The sequence below is a fragment of the Balearica regulorum genome, chromosome 2 (genome assembly GCF_011004875.1).
Source record: "Balearica regulorum gibbericeps isolate bBalReg1 chromosome 2, bBalReg1.pri, whole genome shotgun sequence".
NCBI classification, from domain to species: Eukaryota; Metazoa; Chordata; class Aves; order Gruiformes; family Gruidae; genus Balearica; species Balearica regulorum.
Window position 1 is genome coordinate 4,295,654 of NC_046185.1, and position 21,752 is coordinate 4,317,405.

The 21,752-nt window shown below is 42.6% G+C and overlaps 1 protein-coding gene and 1 long non-coding RNA gene across 7 annotated transcripts in view; one reads left to right on the forward strand and one right to left on the reverse strand.

The window, feature by feature from the left end:
* The window catches only part of LOC142600292 (uncharacterized), a 429,271-nt gene that overhangs the window by 80,486 nt on the left and 327,033 nt on the right, over nt 1-21,752 (reverse strand). The window lies entirely within an intron of this gene.
* The window catches only part of SLC45A4 (solute carrier family 45 member 4), an 87,760-nt gene that overhangs the window by 17,055 nt on the left and 48,953 nt on the right, over nt 1-21,752 (forward strand). The window contains exon 1 of one of the 6 annotated variants that reach the window (XM_075743242.1): nt 6,459-6,549. The exons of 2 other annotated variants lie outside the window; for them this stretch is intronic. The gene's annotated coding sequence lies outside the window, so the exon portion shown is untranslated. Of the gene's footprint in view, nt 1-6,458; nt 6,679-21,752 lie in introns of those variants that run through there. 3 more of the 6 variants (XM_075743248.1, XM_075743241.1, XM_075743249.1) reach the window with 3 other exon arrangements.

Consider the following 21,752-nt stretch of genomic DNA (forward strand, 5'->3'; position numbering starts at 1 on the left):
AACCTTCAAGGTCAGGTTGGACGGCGCTTTGTGCAACCTGATCCAGTTGAAGATGTCCCGGCTCATTGCAGGGGGGTTGGACTAGATGAGCTTTAAAGGTCCCTTCTAACCCAAACCATTCTGTGATTCTATGATACCCCGGGAGAGACAGTATTATATGAAAGGGCCTGACCATTATCTGCCAGCCTCCACACGCTGAAACAAGGTTTAGGACTGTCCCATGCGTATCCACACTGTGCTTCAGGTAGAGGGACTTCCACAAATCAAACACTGCATGAAAACTGATGACTGGAGTGATATTCAGTTGTAAGAAAAGGGAAAAACTGTTGAACACAACTGTTTGGAGTTAATTCCAAAACCTGCAAATTTGTCAGTTTTCACCAAACTGTATTTTGCTGGGGATTTTAATTTCCACTCCAATCAACTTTGGACTTTGGAAATGCATTTTATTTTTTTGTCAAAGTTGAAAATTACTTTCATATGAAACACTTTGGGGCCTGCAGTTGTTTGGCTGTGTTTGGAAATTCAAGCAATTAGAATAAAAGTATTTACCCAATTCATCTCAGTTTCTCAGTCACAACTACAACAACAGTCTGCTCGGGGTTATTCTTGAAACTTGGGTTGCTTAAGTCATTTAAATAGATTTCTATTTCAGAAACAAAATGAGAGCCAACAATTTCACAATGAAAAGCTCGAGGGCTATAAAACTTGGCTTCACCTAAGACTCTTAACATTGTTTTTATTATCTTAATCACTAGGTTCTTTACATACTAATTTTCCATCCCATTGCCAACCAGTGCCAATCCAACTTGCTTTTCCATCACCCAGGTGAGTGTTACTCATGTTTTCAGGGGAATGTAAAAAAACCCTGAATATAATCAGCACAACAGCGTCTATTTTTGCGACCGCTCGTGGACCTTCTGCTAACAGTGAGTCATAGCTGCAGAAGTCACTAGCTTAGGTGTAGTTCCTTTTGAGTTGTTTCCTAGGATTTTCCAAAAATACAAACACTGCTGGGTTTCGCAGATGTAGTTTTCATGACACAGGGCTAAACAATTTGCAATCCTGTCTATGCCGGGACCCAGAATATTGCAAACGCCAATTAGGTATGTGACCGATTAGGCAAGGGGAGAGATGAGATAAATCACAACGTGTGGTTGTAACAGGCCTTAGCAGAGCAAAGAGTAAAGCGAGTCCTCCAGGAAGGCTACAGAGGCTTCACGTCCCACCTGGGTGATCAAAACAGACGTGCCCAATAACACGTGCGTAGTTTAAATCCAGCTGTAGCTGAAAGGCTGCAAAACAAGAAGGGAAGAATAGGGATAAATGCTCAGTTAACTAGAGGTCATGTTTTAGTGGCTAGAGCTGCAGACTAAGCATTTGTGTTGTGACCAGATAAAATATGCTATTTTATTCTGTACTGGACTAGCCCAACTGTCTATCATCTATAAATTAATTCATGAAAAGTTGTGTTGTTATGAGAAAGTATTAAGGAACCAAGATGTCTCAGGTGAAACTTAGTAAAGTTGGCTTTCTGGCAGGCTGCAGGAGCCTGTGCAGCCAGAAAACTAACTGGTTTTTTTTCTGTGTTCACCAGTGTAAACTGGCAATAATACCAGCCAGCTTTCACCAGGGTGAAGCTAATGAGAACGAAGTCACTTGAAAATCATCTCAGAGTTAAAGAGCCTCCTGTACTCCAGGCTTTGGTTCAGGGTTTTGGTTCTTTGCAAACCCAAAATGATGAAAATTAATCCATTTTTCAATTTGGCTTTGAGTAAAAAATAGAGACACCAAAGTACAAATATCCCTGTGCAGCAACGGAAACCTCATAAACATCATAGTCATGGTTTAATACGAGGCAGCTCGGAAGGAAAACTGACTAATCTCAGCTCATTGCCCAAGCAGAGAGAAGCAGAAAAGAGTAAATAGCATAAAAAAGTAGAGGTTCTGATCTCTCCATTGCAAGGGAAGAAGTGACTGAACTGAACAAGTCCTGCAGTTCTCAAATGCTGTCTAGCAGCATTTTAACTGCTCTTGGCACATAAATGAGGACTGAAAGCCACAGTTCTTGAAGGCCTGTCAAGTCATTCCTTGTCAATGATAAACTACACTGGAGCTTAATTCCTCGCAGTTTTATTGTGAAGATAATTATAGACCACATAAATTCAAGAGGCAGGATAATTTTTGCAGCCACTTTTTAGCTGTGCAAACCAGGAAAATAATGATAGGGAACTCTCATTCTTCAAGGCATGAACTCATGATGAGACCTCACAAGTGGCGGCAGCAGCAAATGCATCTTACAGCCTGTATTAGCGTCTTTTCCTCCAGGTTTCAGCCCAGGAGAAAGGCAGAGACTCTACACCTGCACCACGCCTGTTTGCTTAGGACTGTTGACATTGCTCTAGGGTGACATGAGCCAACTGGCTCCAGATGCATAAACTTTGGGCACGAGACAGGGCAAAGGGCTGGGTCACGCTCTATACCTGCAGGTCCTGTCTGAAGCCATTTGGCTCTCAGAATTCAATTTTGGCTACCACAGGCAACCTAAATTGACCGGCAAATCTGCCTGTCTGGGTCCCAGTCACACACTCACACAGCATCTTGCTGTCTGTAAGACCTTTTTAAAATTTGTCTGCACCTAGACAAAATATCTTTGGTCGGCTTGCCGCAAGTCTACAGCCGTCATCTGACAGGCAGAAACCAGAAGCATCCTAATGCTTCTAGGGGTAAAAAAAACCCACAAACACCCCCAAAACAAACAAACAAAAAACTCAAACACACCCCCCCCCCAAAAAAAAACCCAAACCAACAACAAAAAACCAACAAAAAACCCTAAAGCATCAAGGGGCATGGGCCATTTTACACAGCCATTAAAGTTCCAGCTTAATGACAGCTTGTCGGGGGAGGGTGGGAAGAAGGACAAACAGCAGTTTCAAGACTAGAGCACGGGTTTCCCATCAGATATCTCACCCTTTGGTGACACCCTGGGGATAAGTTACAGGCCAAATGTATAAAAGTTGAGACTCATTTTTCATGTCTTGTTTATGAGTGTCCTGGCTGGGAGACCTCGCCTGGGCTTCTAGGTGCTCAGATTTGCTTCAAGTCTAGGCTCAGGCATCCCAAACCCATGGGCACTCCCCATTAGGAGACACCTCTAAGAGTTGGCTGTGTCAAACGTCATTAAGTCTAAAAGCAAGTCAAAACAATCCTGTGGGCTTTTGTCCATCCAGATGAAGAACAACCTTTTTTTTTTTTTTTTTAAAAGTCACAGCTTTCAAGGGTTTAGCAGCAGTCTCATGAGGTTTGGATAATCTAGGAATCCCAGCACTTCACACAAAGCAATTCACACTAGATCTGAACACTGGCAAACAGTCAGCTAAATCCATTATCGCATGATAATGCTCAAACATTTCATTAATTCCTAACCAGCTGTCCTCTGCTACCTTACCCCTTTCATCATACAAACATTTCTTTAACTGTCTGAGGGAGGGGAGAGGGAGGATCAGACGCAGCCTCGTAAAATTCCTTCACCCACTTTGCCTGCGGCAAGTTTTTTTCTTTTGACACGCATGTAAAATAATATTGGGGGTGTTGTTTGTTTGGCTTGGCTGGATGGTAAATTTTCATAACAATTTTGTAAGCCAAGTACCTGTGAAATGGAGTAGAGAAAACTCACGATCCTGCTGTCTGGTTAATTAACATATCTCATTAACATAGAGAAGACCCCTTGCTCCAATTTCTATGCCAAGACAGAGGGCAAGGCTCTTAGAGCAGGATATTGCTCTCCAGTGTTCAGAGGTCCCATAGATTTTATTTTTTTTAAAGTCCTTGGATACCGCATGCCAAACAAACCAGTGGAAGCAAGGATAAGCAAGGGATCAGTACTTTAGGGGTTTCTCCAGCTATACGACTCACAAAATGGAAACATGCATAATAAAGAGTCGTAAAGCGATTTTAAGGTGACTTCTGGATGTTTTCTTTAGGGAAAACTCTTGCTGAGGTGCCTCAACTCCTAGACATTCCGTAGTTCCTTGGTCGCACGTAGGAACGGGACTCACGACCACCACCCTGCTGAGCAGGGATCCACTACAAGCAGACCCTCACAAACAGTGGGAAGGAGAGCGTGTCTCCAACCTCATTCTCAACCACAAATTAGGGATTTTTCTCCCAGTCCCACAAACATCAGTCCCACAAACATCAGTCCCTCTCCCGGGCAACGTAGCACACGTCTGGACAGCACATCAGTCTCTTGACTGACACTCACTTCTCCCCTGCCAAGACTTGAGGACGTGTTTATTTATTATGGGTTAAATAGTTGGAGTTGAGTAAGAACCTCAGAGGGAAAAGGTGGGTCCGCTCCCTTGGATTTTTTTTTCCACCCCCTCACTCTCATTATAAAAACTTGGATTTTTTTGAAACCAAAATGTTTGTTTTATGGAACATTACCCTTTCTGACTCTCGGCTCAGCTAAAGGCTGAGTTAACAACTCTTAAAATGAAAATCACATGAGGAAATAAAATGGAGAAATATCTGGACGCGTCTGGACATGTCTGGACATTGCCAGAACAGGTCTAAAATGCCAGCGCAAGGTAAGGACCACGCTTCGCCACAATGGCAGGCAACAAAAGGACCAAAACCCCCTATTTTTTGATATATTTTAAAGGGAAGTGCCAACACATCACGCAGCCCAGGCTGCAACATATTTATGGGTAACAAGAAGCACATTTCAGAAGTTGTAACTACACTCACATCCTGAGACCCCTGCTCGGGGATTTCAGTTGTGTTAGGGTCTCATATAATTTCCTCTAAAGTCTTTTCTCTTGCCACAAGTCATTAGACTTTTCTACTACTATAAATATAGGTATATTTTGTTTCTTCTGTGGAATAAACTTTAATGTTTTATTAAACTATACTACATACATTCAGTTGTGATATAATGGATGTTGTTTTACTGTCAAGAGTAGGCGTTAACACTAGGCTGTCGTCAGTATGGTAGCTTTATCTTTACCACTTGGCTAATTAAGAGAATTATTTTGCCACATTGTTTTTCAAAAAGCTAGCAATGTCATTACAATATTTATAAACATCAGTAGTATGTCAAAAACCCCACCATTCTTTGAGAAGATTTTGGGAATCCTCACCAGCCGATGATTAATTTAGTTGTGCATGATTGTGGGCATGCATGCTTTTCAGTCCTTGGTCTGAATTAACCTAAAAATAAATACATATTGATAATAGCATTCTAGACTAAAAGATTTATGTCTTTTTTGTTTGTTTCTTTAGGGCTTGCAGTCGTAGTAGTTTTGTTAGATTCAAGATTCATATTGCTTTTTAATACTCCGTAGATGTGTAAGGTTCTTCCATTTTGCCTTCTGTGGTTTTCCTTTTTCTTAAGTCTGGTATGCTTCGTGGTTCATTTATTCATGAGCTGCAGAGAAAGAAGTTCACAATAAAAAAAATTGTTTTGGAATATATACCTAACGGCGTGTCAAGAAACAGAAAACAATTACACTTATGCAACGTAACGTGCATTTTTACATGCCAGTCACACGCTACTTTATGCATCCCCGCTTTATGTAAGCAATGAAAATTAAATATTACGCTACCCTGCCCGATGCAGTCAGCACAATTAAGGCTAGGAGATGTAAGTAATTGGGAATAAAAACCCCACATGCTTCTGCTAAAAAAAATGTGGCCTTTTAAGGCGAGTTGGCAGGGGGTTCTTACCATGCAGCAGGACTATGGCTGCAATCAGGACTGAAGCATTTTAATTTCCTGGGGGTCGCTGCATGTTGTATATTGAGTGTTGTATATCGTAGACATGATGAATGCTAATTGCACCGTTGCACAGTGCTGGACGTGTGGAGAGGGGGCTCATGGCCTCCAGCGGGGATGGAGCAACAGGGGCAGGAACATGTGGCCAAACCTGAGCAAAAAGGTATTATTTTTCCTCACGATGAAGGAAAATATTCGACAATTTGGGGCCGACGTGTTTGCAGTATCTCAGGTAGGGAAGGGCGTCCGCTCCAGCATTTTCGAAGTTGTTAAGTTTGGAGCTGCACTTGGCACAACTTTTTCGGACAGGGGAGAGGGGCTCCGCGCCATGTCGCGCCCCAAGTTTCTGTGGAAAACGCACGCTATCTCGGTGGGGGATGATCAGGTGGCAGCCTCCAACCACCCGACGGGCTCCCTTTCCGGCCGGGAACTCCCCTTCGGCCCCGGGAGAGGTGGCAGCGGGAACGCCCGCTCCACCTGACCCTGCCCAGCCGCCGGCCGCTGCCCTTCCCGGCCCCCCTCAGGTGGGAGCGCCCCCCGCCCCTGAGGGGATGCCGCGTCGCCCCCGTAGCCCGCCCGCCCGTCGCCCTAGCAACGCCCCCCGCCCGCCCGCGGCCGCCCCCCCGGGGCCACGCCCCCTCGCTGCATATTCATGACCCCAGGCGCGGGGAGGGGGCGGGGAGGGGGCGGAAGCGGAAGCGAGAGACGGTTTCCGAGGAGCCCGGTATAAAGCGGCCGCTGCTGCCCGGTGTCGCCCGTCGCGCTCGTGCCGCCGTGAGTGACCTCACCCCTCCCTCCTTCCCCCCCCACCCTCCCCGCCGGCCGCCGCGGCCACCTCCCGGCACCGCCGCCTCCCCCGCCGCACGGAGCAGGTCCCGGGTGCAGGGGGAGACCCGGGGGCAGGTAATTGGTGGGCGGCCGGCGAGGGGCCTCGGGGGGTGGGAGGTTGGGGCTCTGGGTGATGGGCGGCGGCGGGAGGTTGAGCTGTAGGGGGTGCCTGGAGGGAGAAGGAGGGATGTGAAGGCAAAGAGCGGTTAGGGAGTTGTGGGGTGAGGGAGAGGAGGGGCGGGTGGAGGTGAGGAAGGGTCTGGGGGTGAGGGAGAGGAGGGGCGGGTGGAGGTGAGGAAGGGTCTGGGGGTGAGGGAGAGGAGGGGCGGGTGGAGGTGAGGAAGGGTCTGGGGGTGAGGGAGAGGAGGGGCGGGTGGAGGTGAGGAAGGGGATGAGGAGGTTTTGGGTGAGGGAGATGTGAGGCTGCAAAGGAGGGAAAGGGATGAGACATGAGTGAGGTGAGGGAGATGTGAGACTGCAGAGGTGGAAACTGGGAAGGGTTGAGTTCTATGGTGAGGGATTAGGGCCAGTGGAGATGTGAGGCTGCAGAGGTTGGGAAGGGATGAGGAGTGGATGTGGGATGAGTAAGGTGGTGGTGAAGAGGCTTGACTGGGGTATCTGGGATAGTGAGTCCTGATGAGGTGAACATGGGATGAGAAAGAGGTGTCTGAGTGCCCCTTTGGGATTATGTTGGGTGGTGAGTGTGCTGGAAGAGGACCTGACAAAAGGACCAAAGATGGAAATTAGTGTAGCTTTGCAGACTGTTAAACTTCACTAGTCTGCCATTTGAATAATTCCACACTTAATCTGTAACCTGATCTCAATGCTTCACCATAAAACAGTTGAGTCTCACCTCACCTAGTCTGATATGATGGTGGGAGATTACTGGGGGAAGAAATTACTTTGCAATTAACTCTTAAATCTCCTGTGAAAGCAGAAGTTTTCCTTAAAGTCATGTTATCAGTGATTTGTAACTCGAAGATGCCCTAATTTAGCCCTTTTAGCAGGTGCAGAAACTGTGTTTGACCTTGAAAAATATTCTCCCTGTGGGGCAGTTTTTTGTTGTAGTGGTTGGCCTCCAATATTCTCTATGTATAGAGGAAAAAGGGAGGGGAGGAAAAGATTTAGCCAAGGCTGACTTGGCACTGGGTGCGGTGAGTGAATCAATGTTGCTAGAGCTTGGCTAATGCAGTGAATTAGAAATGGCGAAAGGATAGGACAGATTGCAGGATGTTAGATGTTGGACAGAGGAGGTGACTTTTCCTTCAGGAAAAGAGAGATGTTACAAGGGGACCTACAGGGATAGGCAGTGCTGCAAGTGCAGAGCACAGACAGAAAATTGCAACACTGAGGATTCATGAGAAGAAATTGCACTGTTACAGCATGTATCCGTACTGCTCCAGTATGATCTGTGCCATGTTGATCAGAGTGCTACTAAAATATTTAATGAAATATGGCTTGAGCAGGCACTTGAGCTCAAAGAAAGAGCTGGTGAATACTGTTTCCCTCTAGAAGTCAGGCTTTTTCATAATATCTGAGAGAAGTGGTTGTTGATGTGATGGCATATGCAAGTTATGTCACAGTGCAACCTTCCCCCCACACCAATATTGCAAAAGATAAGGTCTTCCTTGCTTGGTTTAATGGTTATACTGTCACGACAAAATGTTCAACAGGCCTAATTTTTCCCTTCCTAAACAAGGAAAGGGGCTTCAGATAAGAGATTAAGGTATTTAGTTGACACGCTGGCTATAAACGCTTCTAGAAAATACTTTTTACTTTAGGTTTGGAAAGCTGACACTACCTTTAGCTCCTAAAACTGCATCCAGTAGTCTGAGGCATCCAAAACCATCTATGAGTTCCTGTGTCTGTCAAAGGTAGTGGCAGCTGCTGTCTTGGAAATGAGAGCTTCATTCCTGTATAAATGAGATTAAATTGGGTATTTAAGGGAGTTTTCATGACAAAATAACAATTTCAATGATGTAATGGATGGGATCAGTGGAACAACTTCTATTTTAGTTAGCTGTTTGTAATATCAGAGGACAGTTTACATGGGTTGGCTCGTGCCTCTCTGAGTTCTTGTACTCAGTTAGGTACAACTGAGGCATCTTCAGTAAAATTGAAAACGTATGGTTCTATAGATAACCCTCTTGCAGAATGCATGTTAACTCCTGTGGGAACCTGCTGTGCTCTGGAAGTTTGTTGAGAAAGCAATGAGCAGTATTTGCTGACATGATCTTGTTTGGATGCTATGGGGACTGCTTGCAATTGAAAGCAGCCCTCTCCCTCAAAGCTGAAATGACTTAGCAATTCAGTCTGTCTTAGGTACACTTATACAAACTGACAAGGGAGGATGTTGTCTTCTGGAGGTGTCCTTCATTAGTGGTGAGAAGGTAGTTAGACTGACATAGCTGGTGAACTTGCTGCTACTGTGTTGTGTTACAACAAAATTCATTAAGTGCAACTTTGTTCGTGTGCCTCTTCAGTGGGGTGACACAAGTGGAATATTTATGTGGCTTCCAATGAAGCATGGTGTAACTGACTGAAACAATACACATGCTTGCATGTCTAAGTACATGTGACCTAAATTTTTCAAACTGAAACAAATGTGTAGCCTATTTGAGGAGCTTTCTGAAGCAACTGCCTTTATTCTGCAATGCGGAAATACAGACTTTGAGGAGCTTAGAGAAAGCAGGCTGAATTTGGATCGACCTCACAAGGCTGTGACCTCAGAGGTTAATTACCTTTAAACTCACTCCAGTCCTGGATTCACTGACAGCCAGAAAGTTAGGTCTCGGTAATTTAATATTGCTCTGCTTGTGTGCTTAGGCTGGAATGTGTGGACTCTGCCTCTATCCCTGTATAAACTTGTTTTAGATGGATCATTCCTAAAAGCTACTAACTTTGGATGGTACCTGCAGAGTATTTCACCAGTGAAAAATCTTCTTGGAGTCAAAATGTGTTGCCAACTGAATAGCTTAGAAAAGATGTTTAAGCTTTGAGAGGCATCTTATAAATGCCTAGGTGGGAAGCTGATGGTGGAAATTACCTACTAGCTGCTAGATGATGCCTGCAGTTGTGAATAGTTGCATGTAACACTTCTGTACTTTCAGCAGGCAACGATTTAAGGAAACATTTCCTTTACACAGTAGCAATTGATCTTGTCTAGCTTAATCTGTAAACTGCCTGTGATGTGCTGCTGTCATTCTTGGTTAAACACCTCCTAACTTCAAGCTTCTACTCCTAGAGTAGGTAGCCAGTTCTGTACCTCTGCTGTTACTCCTAACAGTAGAAGCCACCCTAAAATACTTGCATTGAATGATAGAGCAGTGTGTGAAAACAGTGCATGTGCAGTGGTGTCATGCTTGAGATAAGTGCAATTGAAGCTTGTTTTTCAAACTGGCTTTAATGTGATGGTTAGTGTAAAAGCATGCTGAACAGAGGCAAAGCTATTGGAGTTGAAATGGGGCTTTCCAGTTGATCTGCCAGGAGAGCTGCTGTGGAAGTGATGAGGCTGTCATGTGATGGAGAAGGAAGCTTTAGCAGTTTGCAGAGTAACTGGTAACATGAACTGTTTTGTGCTGCAGTTGGGTTTTGCGAGGGTCATTCCCATGAACTTTACCTGTAATACTTGCAAGATCCCAGGCTGTGACTTATTTCAGCTATAGGCATAAGATTCATCAAAACTACACTGACAATGGCATAGCCTTGTGTGCAGTTGTTTCCATTAGAGAAGACATAACTGATTTGATAAGCATTCTGGTAGAGTTCCTGGTCCTTCAACTTGTAGCATATTGTCAGCCTTAGTAAACAGCTTCCCTTCAACAGTGTGGTTAACTTGGGAGAAATAGTGCAATGATTGTCACTTGGTTTAATATACCAGTGCTAAACTGATAGGAGTGTTTGAAGCAATACTTTTCCTAAGAGCATTATTCTTGCCTAGTAACTGCTTTAACAAGTCTAATAAACTTTGTAGCTGAACTGTGGATTTAAATTGCCATACAGAAGCAGAAAATACAAATGATTCTGGCAAATCCAGTTGCCAGAAAGCTGAAGCAGAATGCCTGCTGTCAGGATGAGTGACACCGTGTGTGTAGCTTGACAGATAGCTGATGTTTCAGTTAGAGTCACCCTTCAGACAGGAGATCTTGAACAGCCCAGAAACCAAGCCTGGAAGCAGACACTGTTAAGCTGTGGACCTCTGTGCTGTGAACTAAAGAATTTACATGCTTCAGTAAGCTGCTGCTGCTAGTCAGGTGACTGTTTTATGGTCAGCAGCTTATCAGTTACCCACACATCTTGCATTTGGGTCACAGCCCTACTTGGAGTAACCACCCAAAACTTCCACTGGTAAAGGATATTATGTCCTCCAGCTGGGACTGAGGGTCCCTTGAATCCTAGCACTGAATAGTTACTCCTATCTTGAATAAACTGGTTATTCTGTTATGCCTCTGTATCACAGTGTACTCCTCTAAGCCGAATAAGATACTCTGCATGAAAAAGAGCTGAGTTCATACTATTAAATCTAGACCTCTGATAGAGTTGCCAGAGACTGAATTTGCCTCAAGTTAAAGCTGAACGTTAGGCATCTCAGCACTGGATTCACAGCACTGCAGTGTCTGAGTCACTGAGTGGTTTGTGTGCTGCAAACTGCCATCTTAGGGAAACTGGCACACAGTAGCTTAACTAAAGCCCCTTAGTGCTGGTATTTCCAACGAGTGCTGTAAAGTCATTTAGACTGCAGCTGGCATACTGCATTATAACAACTTGGAGAAGCAGCCAGGTTTTCTCATCAAACTTGCTCCTGGGCAAGTGATTCTGGCAAGCATCAGGACACAAGGCTTTTGTTGGGTAATGGTTTTGTTTGCCTTAGGAGCTGCTTCTGACCTTAGTTTGGCTCTTACGGGTAAGTAGTGTGCTCAAACATGAATATCAATATATAGGTGATGGGAAGTTGGACTCCACAACATGGACAACTAATAAAACTCTCAAAACCCCGTTATAGCTGAGGAAGACTTGCTTTCCAGGACTCCCAACTATGAAGGATAGAGACTATTAAACTAGTCTCTTTACCTTTAGGACACCTGGCTGGCTTGATGCTTTAGGCTTGACTAGCAGTCTCTTTTGCAGTGTTATATGAAGACTAATCTGGGGGCCTGAGGTGCTCTGGGAATAGACTGAGACCTACTTTCCTTGCAAGACTGAAATTGTCAGTCAATAGCTGCTACTCATGTAGCAAGGCATAAAAGGGCATGAGGTAAACAAAGCTTAGCCCTAAGGAATAGACTGAAGATGCTTTTAAAAATCTTAGTGTGTAAACAGCAGCAGGAAAGCATTACCCCTGAATTGTTTTGCTAAACTATATCTGAGGTGGATTTTTATCAATGTTCTGAGGAGAGCAAGACTGGTGCTTTTAGCAGAGCAGAGAGAACCTAGCTTCCTCATCTTGTTTTAAATGAGAGCACTAATGTTTTTGTAACTGAAATTGAAACCAGTGTTATGCTGACCCTGCATATTTTCTATCCTCTGCTGGCTGGCCTGGACTACTTCTGCATGCAGTATAGTTCATTTATTTTGGAGACTTGAAAACAAGCCATTATCACCCTTCAGTGCCAGATAAATAAATGATCTAACTGGAGGCTGAACCCAAAGTGTTCTCTTACAAAAGCACAACTGCATGTCACACTTATATTCAAGGACAGAATGAAGATGATATGATCAGTCTTCCTGGACCACATCCAGAAAACAGTGGCTTAACTCAACAAGCGATGACTACAGAACAGTCAGATTTCTGTGCCACTTAATTTCCTACCATCACTTACATGCAGCAAGCAGTCTTCCAGAATACACTTCATCTGAGTGCTGTTTAACCTACAATTTGCTTATCAGTAGTACAATAGGAGGATCAGGAATCAATGGTTAAAATAGTCTTGATGCTGGAGCTTTGCTTCCAGGTAGCAAGAACTTCAGGGTTTTGTGGGTTTTTTGTGGGGAGGGAGGAGGAGTGCATGCAGGATAAAAATACTCCTCCCCTTTTACGAGGGGAATATCTGAGCAAGTACACTGGCCTCTGCAGTCTGGCTCTGGGTACTCCCAGAGGAGTGATCTGACAGTCTGAACTATTGCTCCTTAGAGTAGTGTGGCTGGCCAGCTAATTCCCAAGAGTTCAAAAAATAACCCAAAACAAATGCACAGCTTGCTCTAACACATCTAATGCACATGTCCTGTTTGCTGTCTGAAATATATCTGGGGGAGTCGGCTCGTGATGTAGGTGTGTTCTTGTTGTTTTTCTTGGCTCTTGTTCTGCTCCTAACTTTGGTCTAGAGAGGGAAAAGGCTTAAACTCTGTATGGGAGTTACCCTGACTATTTCCAACATCGTAACACTTCTGTGGCTCTGACTGTCATTCACGTTGGTTGTCACTGCCTTAAAGTCAAACCATGTAGGTCCTTCAGTGGGCTGAAAAGGGGAGTGAGCTGATAGTTACTGGACCCTTTGTGCTCTTACAGTCATTGCTGGCCTTACAGCTGGAGCTTTTTTTCTGCTGCTTTGCTTTTAAAGCACCTTTCCAATTTGTTGTTTTCCAGGTATGGTCTGTTCAAAACTCCCAATGTGCAGCTGCACAGTAGTAGATCTCTTGGTCTACCGGAGAAATGGCATTGAACAAGATAATGTGTGTCCTCTTCCAGATGGTGACTCTAGGATAGTTTGTGTGACAACTCAGTGTGCCATTTGTAAAACAAAAAAAACCCCTTTTGACCCTGTAGTGCTAGTGGGATCTCTAATCTTCTTTGTATGAACATGAGCTGGGCTGGAATGCTAGCTAAAAGTATATCTACCATGGCCTTTCAACTGTGTAGTAGTCTCCAGTTAAGCTGTATACAAAAGAGTTTGGGTTCCCATCCAGTGAATCTTGTGCTAGGATCTTCCATAGATGCCTATTCATCTAGTGGGCTTGATACTAAATTGTTAGGAATTCTTTTACTAGGTAGGAACAGTAGGAGATACTTGTGGGCAAGTAATAGTCTTTGGTGTGATGACTTTTAAGATAGAGCCTTACTACTTTGTTTCAGGGTATTCTTAGCTTGTTTATGGCTAGATGTAATTAATACCACTCTATGTGAAGTGTAATGTCTCAGATGTTCAGTATAAACTTGACTCTGTAGTCATTGAACAGATTTCTTTGCATCTTCCTACCTCTGCACAAGTCACTTCATGGAAAGTTACACTTGCTGTTATTGACCACTTTTTTCCTGTAAACTACTAAATATACATGTTCACTAGACTACAAACTTTCAGCTCATTCTAGCAGCTCAACACTGCAGAGTATTTCCTTGAGCTGCTCTTAGCAGCTTTCTCTTCCTCATTAACTATGCTCCTAAATTAACACTTTTTCCAAGAGATCAGTTCCAGTTCTGTGTTAAGGCTGGTTACTGAATAACTGGTTGTAATGAATGCCTAAATTTATCATTGGTGCAATAATAGCTACACTGTTCCTTTTAACTTCAGCCTCTTTCAGAAGCTTTTGGTCAACAGGCTTGCTGTCTGGGTGGCTTTGTAAGGAGTCTGGGTAGGTATTTCTAAATATCTCACTTGCAGGATCCTTCAGTGAACTTGACAACAAGTTGCCTTGATTGTGGATCACAACCTCATTCTGTCTACTGGGAATTTAGTAATTGATGTACCTCTGATGGCTTTCACTGATCTTTGAAGTTTTAGGGGCTTTTTCACTGACAAAGCCCTAGGCTGGTAAGTGGACAGTAGTCAAATGTATCTACTTGAGAAAGCCTGAAGTACCTACATAGCAATTACTGTAGTAAGACTGCATATATATACCATGGCTTACAAAAGACAATTTTTAAGTAGGGAATAAGCTTTCAGCATTACATGCAGAAATTCTGCAGTCCAAACGATTTGGGAGATCTTGCCTCTAGGAAATGGGATAACTGCTGCAGTTCTGTGCTTCAAGCATTCTCAGGAAAATTGCTTTGTACTTGAAAAAATAGTCTGAACTAGAGGTGTTCTAGGAGATGTGTTGGTAATAGTTCCCCAAGCTTTAATATAAGGGTATATTGTCTAATAAGGGCAGAGTCTCATGTTAGAATAAAAGCTTAAAGATCTTAGAGGACAATAAATGCATTTCACTTAAATGAGTTAACAGGGATGTGGTGCTGCCCCTGTTTTGTCGATTAAATCTGGACTGCTACAGAAAGCAACACTGAGATATTTCAAGTCTATTTAAGCACTTAAAACTGAAAACATTTAAGTATATACTATGCTTAACTGCACATTGCTTTAATCAAATCTTATTTCTCAAAAAATCTGTCAGGTTATTGTTCAAACAGTAAACACATTAGTTTATTGCATAACCTGGTAATGTAATTGGAAAAGTAAAATGACTAAGCATAGCATTCTTAGTAAAGCTGCCAAAATAAAATACAGCCCAGAAGAGCAAGTTATACTTTTCATTAAAATAGGCTTCAACAACCGTGAAACTTTTCATCCTAAGGGCTTCCTCACTCTGACAAGTGACTAAAATGTAGAATGTCAAATACCTCCATGGGCTGACCAGTAACTTACATCAACTTTAAGATCTTTCTTGGTCAAATACTAAAGGTACTTTCTTGTTGGCAAGCTGCAAGAACTGAATAGTTTTTCTCGGCTTCCTGTGTTATCATTGAAGGCACACAACTACACATGTAGCACATGCCAATGCCTGTGCCTTTGTGGAACCTGGTAGCTAGGCAGTTGTGCATGTGTGCTCATGATTGAAGATGCAAGGACCCACCTCAGCTTAGAGCCTTGAGAGTTACCAGTGAGTATGGCAAGGAAAGAGTGAGGCTGCTTTTTGGTTTTATTATGATGGATAATAACACTTCTGTTGCTGATAGCATGTAGAGAATATGCTATTATCCTGGTTACAACTTGGGCCAACCATTACTTCTCTGATGGAGGAGAGGTTACTTTGTTCTTTCAACAGCTTTTAAATTTTAAACAAAGGCTTGACAGTAAGTTTCAATAAGCAGAATAATCTCATGCCCTTCAGACTCAGTCATGTCTCCTGACTCTTGTCCCTTCTATTTCCTCCCCTAGCTTTTTTAGTTGGCTCAATCTGTTTACGTACAGCATGCTTTGCTCACTGAAGTGTTCAGGTTAAATGTTGTGCTTGAAGAGGAGTCATTAGTCATGTGAGGTGATCTAGTATAACACTAGGACAAAAGTAAGAAAATCTGCTTTCAACAGGATATTAAATGGTTCTCTGCTTCTCTGCTCTAATCCACAGGTCTCCCTGAAAAATGTGTAATCCCTTCTCCACTTAACCTGCTAGCAGGAGCAGTGTTTGACTTAATGTTTGCTGGTCACTTTGTTTTTTATTTCAGACTGTCCTTTGCAGTCCTTACAGATCTCTGTTCAGTCAGCCTGCTCTCAGTGTGTGAGCTGATGATACTTCTGGACCAACACTAGAAAGCTCCTGAAACCCTACTTAGAAATACTATTTTGGAGTCAGCTATTCTTCATAGCAAAAGTTGTGGAAGCTGTTATGTTCCCTAAATCCATTTGAGTGTCCTATTCACTTCTGTGGTGGCTTCATCAAAGGTTACCAGAGCCTTAATTATAGGGATGCATGGCACCTACTACTGCTTATTAATAAGACCTGTGAAATCCTACATAGCTGCTAATATATTAAAATCTTCATGTTTCAGAACAGGATTCTTCCTGGAAGAATTATTGAGTGACTACATTCAGACAATTGTTTAGAATTGATTCTAAAAGTCTCTAACTGAAACCAGAGAAAGCCTGTAACAAGCCATCCAATATGCTAAAGTGCTTGCAACAGGCTTTTTTGAAATTCTAGGCAAAATTAATGTCACTGTAGTATGACCTAGATAACTTTGCCCGCTGTCAAAGCCTCATTCACTTGATATTTTGACTGCTCGTAACAGTTATTTTAAGCAAGTGTAACACTTCAAATATTTAGGACTAATATGTACATCACTATATCAAGGTAACAACTTTGTCTGCTCTTCAAGGACTTAACCAAGTTGCTCCTTAACCTGAATGACAAGTCTGTTAATTCCAACAAACTGTTGCCTATAAACACCTTGTAAACAGTGAGGGAACCAGCCCAAAGCAGCAAAATAATCCGGGGCCAAATGTGCTATCCCTTATCAACTGTGATAAATGAACTTAGCTAGTGCTGATGTTAGAGGAAGGAATCCTGTGTTAACTATCTTCATGGGAACTGGGTTGGAAGCCAAGCCACTATCTTGTACCAGAATAAACTGATAAGAGAAAGTATTCAGTTAAAAGTAGAGCAGTTATTTAAAGAAATAATCTGAAGACCTAAAACTCTTTTGAAAAGATGAGATTAGGTAATATGTGGTATTCAGTCAAGTATGACTTTGGTTTTGCAACTTCAATTCATGCTTTTGTGGGAATTATGACTGTCCTCCTGTTTTCCCCCACAGATGTAAGCCCATGACTTCCTCTGCACTACTGAAATAAAGCATCCCTTTCTGACACTTATCCAGTCAAAAACACCTAACAGCTTCAACTAAGTGTATGTGTGCTCACATCGTACTTATCTGACCTCTGCATGTCATTAGTGATGCTCCTTGCTTGGGTTGGTGCTGTGGACAGTTGTCATCTCCTGGAAGATGAACATCAAGTCAGTTTTGAAAATGAAGAAATTAGTATATTATAGCAAGTAGAAGCCACCAGGAGTTGATCAGGACTGACAGATCAGGGAGCTAGAAAGGTAACATCTAAAATACTATAAGGTCAGGCTCAGCTTTCCAGAGGAACAGTGAATACTCTGCATCTATTACACTTTTAGGATCAGATAACAAAATGGAAGGTTAAAGTGAAGAGCTCAGTACTCTAGCTTGTGGTATGCCTGTTCTCAACAGCTCCTGCTTAACCACAAAGAAGATTAAACCAGAGTGAACAGTAGAGGCTAAAAATCTTGTACCATACAAGCAGGGCAGCAGAGGTGAAGCTAAACTGAAGGCAAGTGGAGCAACATGAGGAAAAGTCAGTGGTGCAACCACAGACAGAGAAGCATAATAAAGGTGTGTGGATGACAGAAGATGAATGGAGAGCTATTTAACCAGCTTCATGAAGCCCATACTATGTGTTATTACTCAAGAATGGCCTAATAGTTTATAGAAGGCTTCTGTCAAACTGAGATGCGCAAGCAGATAGCTTCAGTGTTAAAGGCAGCATTCGTTCATCAGCTGTCAGTTCTTCCTCTGATCTCTGAGTAGCCATATAGCCCCTGAGATAGAAGGTCCCTTAATGTTAGGTATATGTTAGACTAATCTTAAAGATTTCTCTGAGCAAGACACTGCTGTTCCTGTTTATCCTTCAAAGCAACACTCAACAAATTTCACTTGCTATTTTTCAGGCTGTAGTTGGTGTGCATTTTTAAAAAAATGTAAAGGAGATACTCAAAGTCTTCATATATATTTGCCTGACCAGTTCTGGGGTCCTGAATGTAAATTGTAGCTGTCACTTACATTGAAAATATACTCATATATAGGGACTATGGACTCTTATTTTCCTTCCTCTGAAGATGGCTTTCACTAATTGCATGTTTATTTTGGTGTCTCTTTAAACAATAAAGACACAAAACCAAACGTATTGTCAGGTGTTCGGTTTTCTACTTCTTTCCCTATTTCCCAACTGAATTTCTCACTTGGCTTGAGACTTCAGGATCTATCCAGGGTAATAAATGAGGAAAACTATTACTTGTTTGACTCTAGTGAATGTACTTTTGAGTAGAGGATCTCATGCCTTTCTGAGGATATTAGATGTTGTCTAGTAGGATAACCTGCCAACTCAGCTGTGTCACTGCAGTATCATGCTACTCTGGCCTTTCCCTCATTGTCCTGCTCTTCTTATGCTGATTTCAGTGCCTACAAGTATTAAAGCAGCTCTACCTACAGAAATACCTGTGATACTATCTGACCACAAATTCATTCTGCCTCCAAGAATGATCTCAAAAGGTAGTCTAGCTGGTATGCAATTAGTTGTGCATGAAGAAATAACCACTAGATTAGCTTTGTTTTCTAAACAATCATGCTCGTATAGGTTGAACTTTGCACTACCATGTTCTTCATGCCAGCAACCTGCCATCTAGAAAATGGCAAGTGCAATCACTTTGAATCTTACAACTAAATTAATGTTGGCTATGATTTGTTGACTTTAAATACCCTTTTTATGTGAAGAAATGCTGCCTCTACTGGAAAGTCGACCTAGTCTAGTAGAAACCATTGCAAAAATACTTTGTCTCACAAACATTGAAGAAAAGATGCCTTAGTGTGTAAGACTGATTCACTGAGGATGTTTCAGGTAATTTAAGGCTGCATGTCTGACAGTAACCTCCAACAGAAAATGTTTGTGAGACTATATGCTTTTCAAACAGCATTTGCTGTGTTGTGGGTTTTTTGGGGGGATAGTAGTTTGTAAGGCCAACCCATATTCAAGCTAGTTAAATGTAGGCTAGCATCCCCACAGCCTCCATTGCCTGCTTGTGGTAGCCCTGGCTGGCTTGTAACAAATAGTTATAGTGCAGCTGATGAAACCATTACACTGATTCCTCTTAACCACTCTGCTCCAGCAAAATGTCTCTGTGGGGATTTAAAGGGACACAAGATCTATGCTCTAGATCATACGAGAATGCTTACAGTTGCATGGATGAGATCTGCCTCATCTCACAGTGCAGCTTTGTCCCTAAGGTATGCCTTTGGTTATATGTCAAGCTTCCCTTGAAGGATGGCAGCTGTATATTTTGCAGGAAAAGTTGATGGACTGACAGCATGATCAAATTGTTTGAATGTGACAGGACTAAACCTAGACTGTGAGATGTGTTTACTTTCATTTTCACCTGCCAAAAGTGACTGTCAGCTATAAGAACTGCTGTAGTGATTGCACTGGCATGACAGCAGACAATAAAAGCGCTTCAGCTTTGGTACAGAGCTGCTGCAAGTCTCATCGTATAGTGGTGCAGACATATGCTATTACAGTGGCATGGATGCTGGAGTTCGTGCATCTTATAAAAGTGGCTGACAGTCATTCCCAAATTAGGTAAAAATGCCAAATTCTGATAGGCCTTTGCCAAGTATTTCATAGTTCTGCAAAGTTACAAATGGAAGAGGTCTGTGTCCTCTAAATATTTCCCTGCTAGCAGGTCTTTATGTATTGAGTCCAACTGCCAAGCACTTGTAGCTTCTTATTATTTTAGTGTGTGTGTGAGTAAATATCTTATCCTGCCAGTTCTAACAGGGTTGCAGCTTGGCAAAACACATTACTAAAATAGCATTTGTTCATAGTTCAAAACCAAAATATGTCCTGATCAAGCTGCTCTTAAATGTGGCCACCAGCTTTCTACAGGGCTGCTTATAAACCAGCTGTCCAAATCATATTATTTGTGCTAAAATGTTCTAAAATAGATGGTTTGTAAAGATACTGTATTGGCCCAAGTATTCTCTGTTCATTACCTGTATTTCTTTCTCCTAGAAGGTGTAACTCTTAAATGGTATGTTTCACGTACTTTGCTTAAAGTACTGGTTGTGGAAGTTCTTACTATATTGTTCCTAAATGCTGTAGATATGGTCTGAAATCGGTGTGGTGAATGCGACCCTTCTGAGCACTGATTTGTCCATATCATTGGCCCAACACTATTCCTCTGGTATTCTTAAGATTTATTTAATTTTATTAATTATTAAGATGCGATTCTTAATTTTGATTATCTTAAATCTTGCTTAAAATATATGGGCTATGCATCACTGCTAGGTCAGTTCAAATGTTTATTTAAGTAATTCAGAAACTAAATCAAGTAGTTGTACTTCATGGCAATGAACATAAACATGTCTGTCATGCTGGTATTTGGGACTGTCTGAAAAACTGGAACAGGGATCTACTCGAGTGCTCTAGCTATACTTTTTATGGAGTGTGCTTTCTCAACACTTGTTTGTAATCACTTGGGCTTCACAAGGGAGGCACTGAAGATGTTTACCAAAGGTGCTACACCATAACACTGCTGCTCTAACCGACAGCTGTTTCACAGATTGGTAGGGGTTGGAAGGGCCCTCTGGAGATCATCTAGTCCAACCCCCCTGCTAAAGCAGGATCACGGAGAGCATGTGGCACAGGATCGCATCCAGGTGGTTTTGAATTTCTCCAGAGAAGGAGACTCCACAACTTCTCTGGGCAGCCTGTTCCAGTGCTCGGTCACCCTCAGAGCGAAGAAGTTTTTCCTCATATTGAGATGGAACTTCCTGTGTTCCAGTTTGTGCCCGTTGCCCTGACACTGGGCACCAATGAGAAGAGTCTTGCCTCTTCTTCTAGACACCCACCCTTCGGATATTTATAAGCATTGATAAGATCCCCTCTCAGTCTTCTCTTCTCCAGGTTAAACAGACCTAGCGCGCTCAGCCTTTCCTCATATGAGAAGTGCTCCAGAAGAAGAGATGTTTCCTCTATTGGCACCACCTAATGCATCGCAGACTTGGGGTCATGTGGCTGAGAAGCTGCTATTTTACTGCACCTTTGCAGCACGGTTGCATTAGGAGGCAGGCCTCCTTGCATGCCAGGGAGGAAGTAAGAAAGAAATAAAACTTTATCGCTGAACACCTTTCTTTCTGTCAGTATTAGAGTAGTCAGGTCCATTTAACAACTCATCGGGGATGTTACAATATTTTACTTGGCCCAGCCGGAGGGAAGCTATGTGAAGCTGGGGTGGGGAAGAGGTGGAAGGGAAGGGATCTCTCTCCTTTACGCTGACAAAAGATAGTTTTCAGCAATCATGCTGAATCAGTGTGAGCTCAAACTGAAGGTTAGGATGTAAACAAGCTATCACAGTGATGATGTACCAGTTGATCTGCAAGTCCATTCAAAGAAGGCAAAATGAGAATATTTAGTGCAAGATGATATAACCAGTTATATATAGTTGTTTACAAACCATTCAGAGAATATGAAATGTGAGAAACCCTCTTCTGTGTTGTTTTGGTTTTCTTCAGAGGGAGTAATTATTTCCTCAGAGTTAGTAAAATCCAGCTAAAACCTAACTTCTCCTTCTTTGTTAGGGGGTGAACAAAATTCTATGGATGCTTTCAAAAGCTTACTTTAACAGAGTTTTCTGAGATTGAA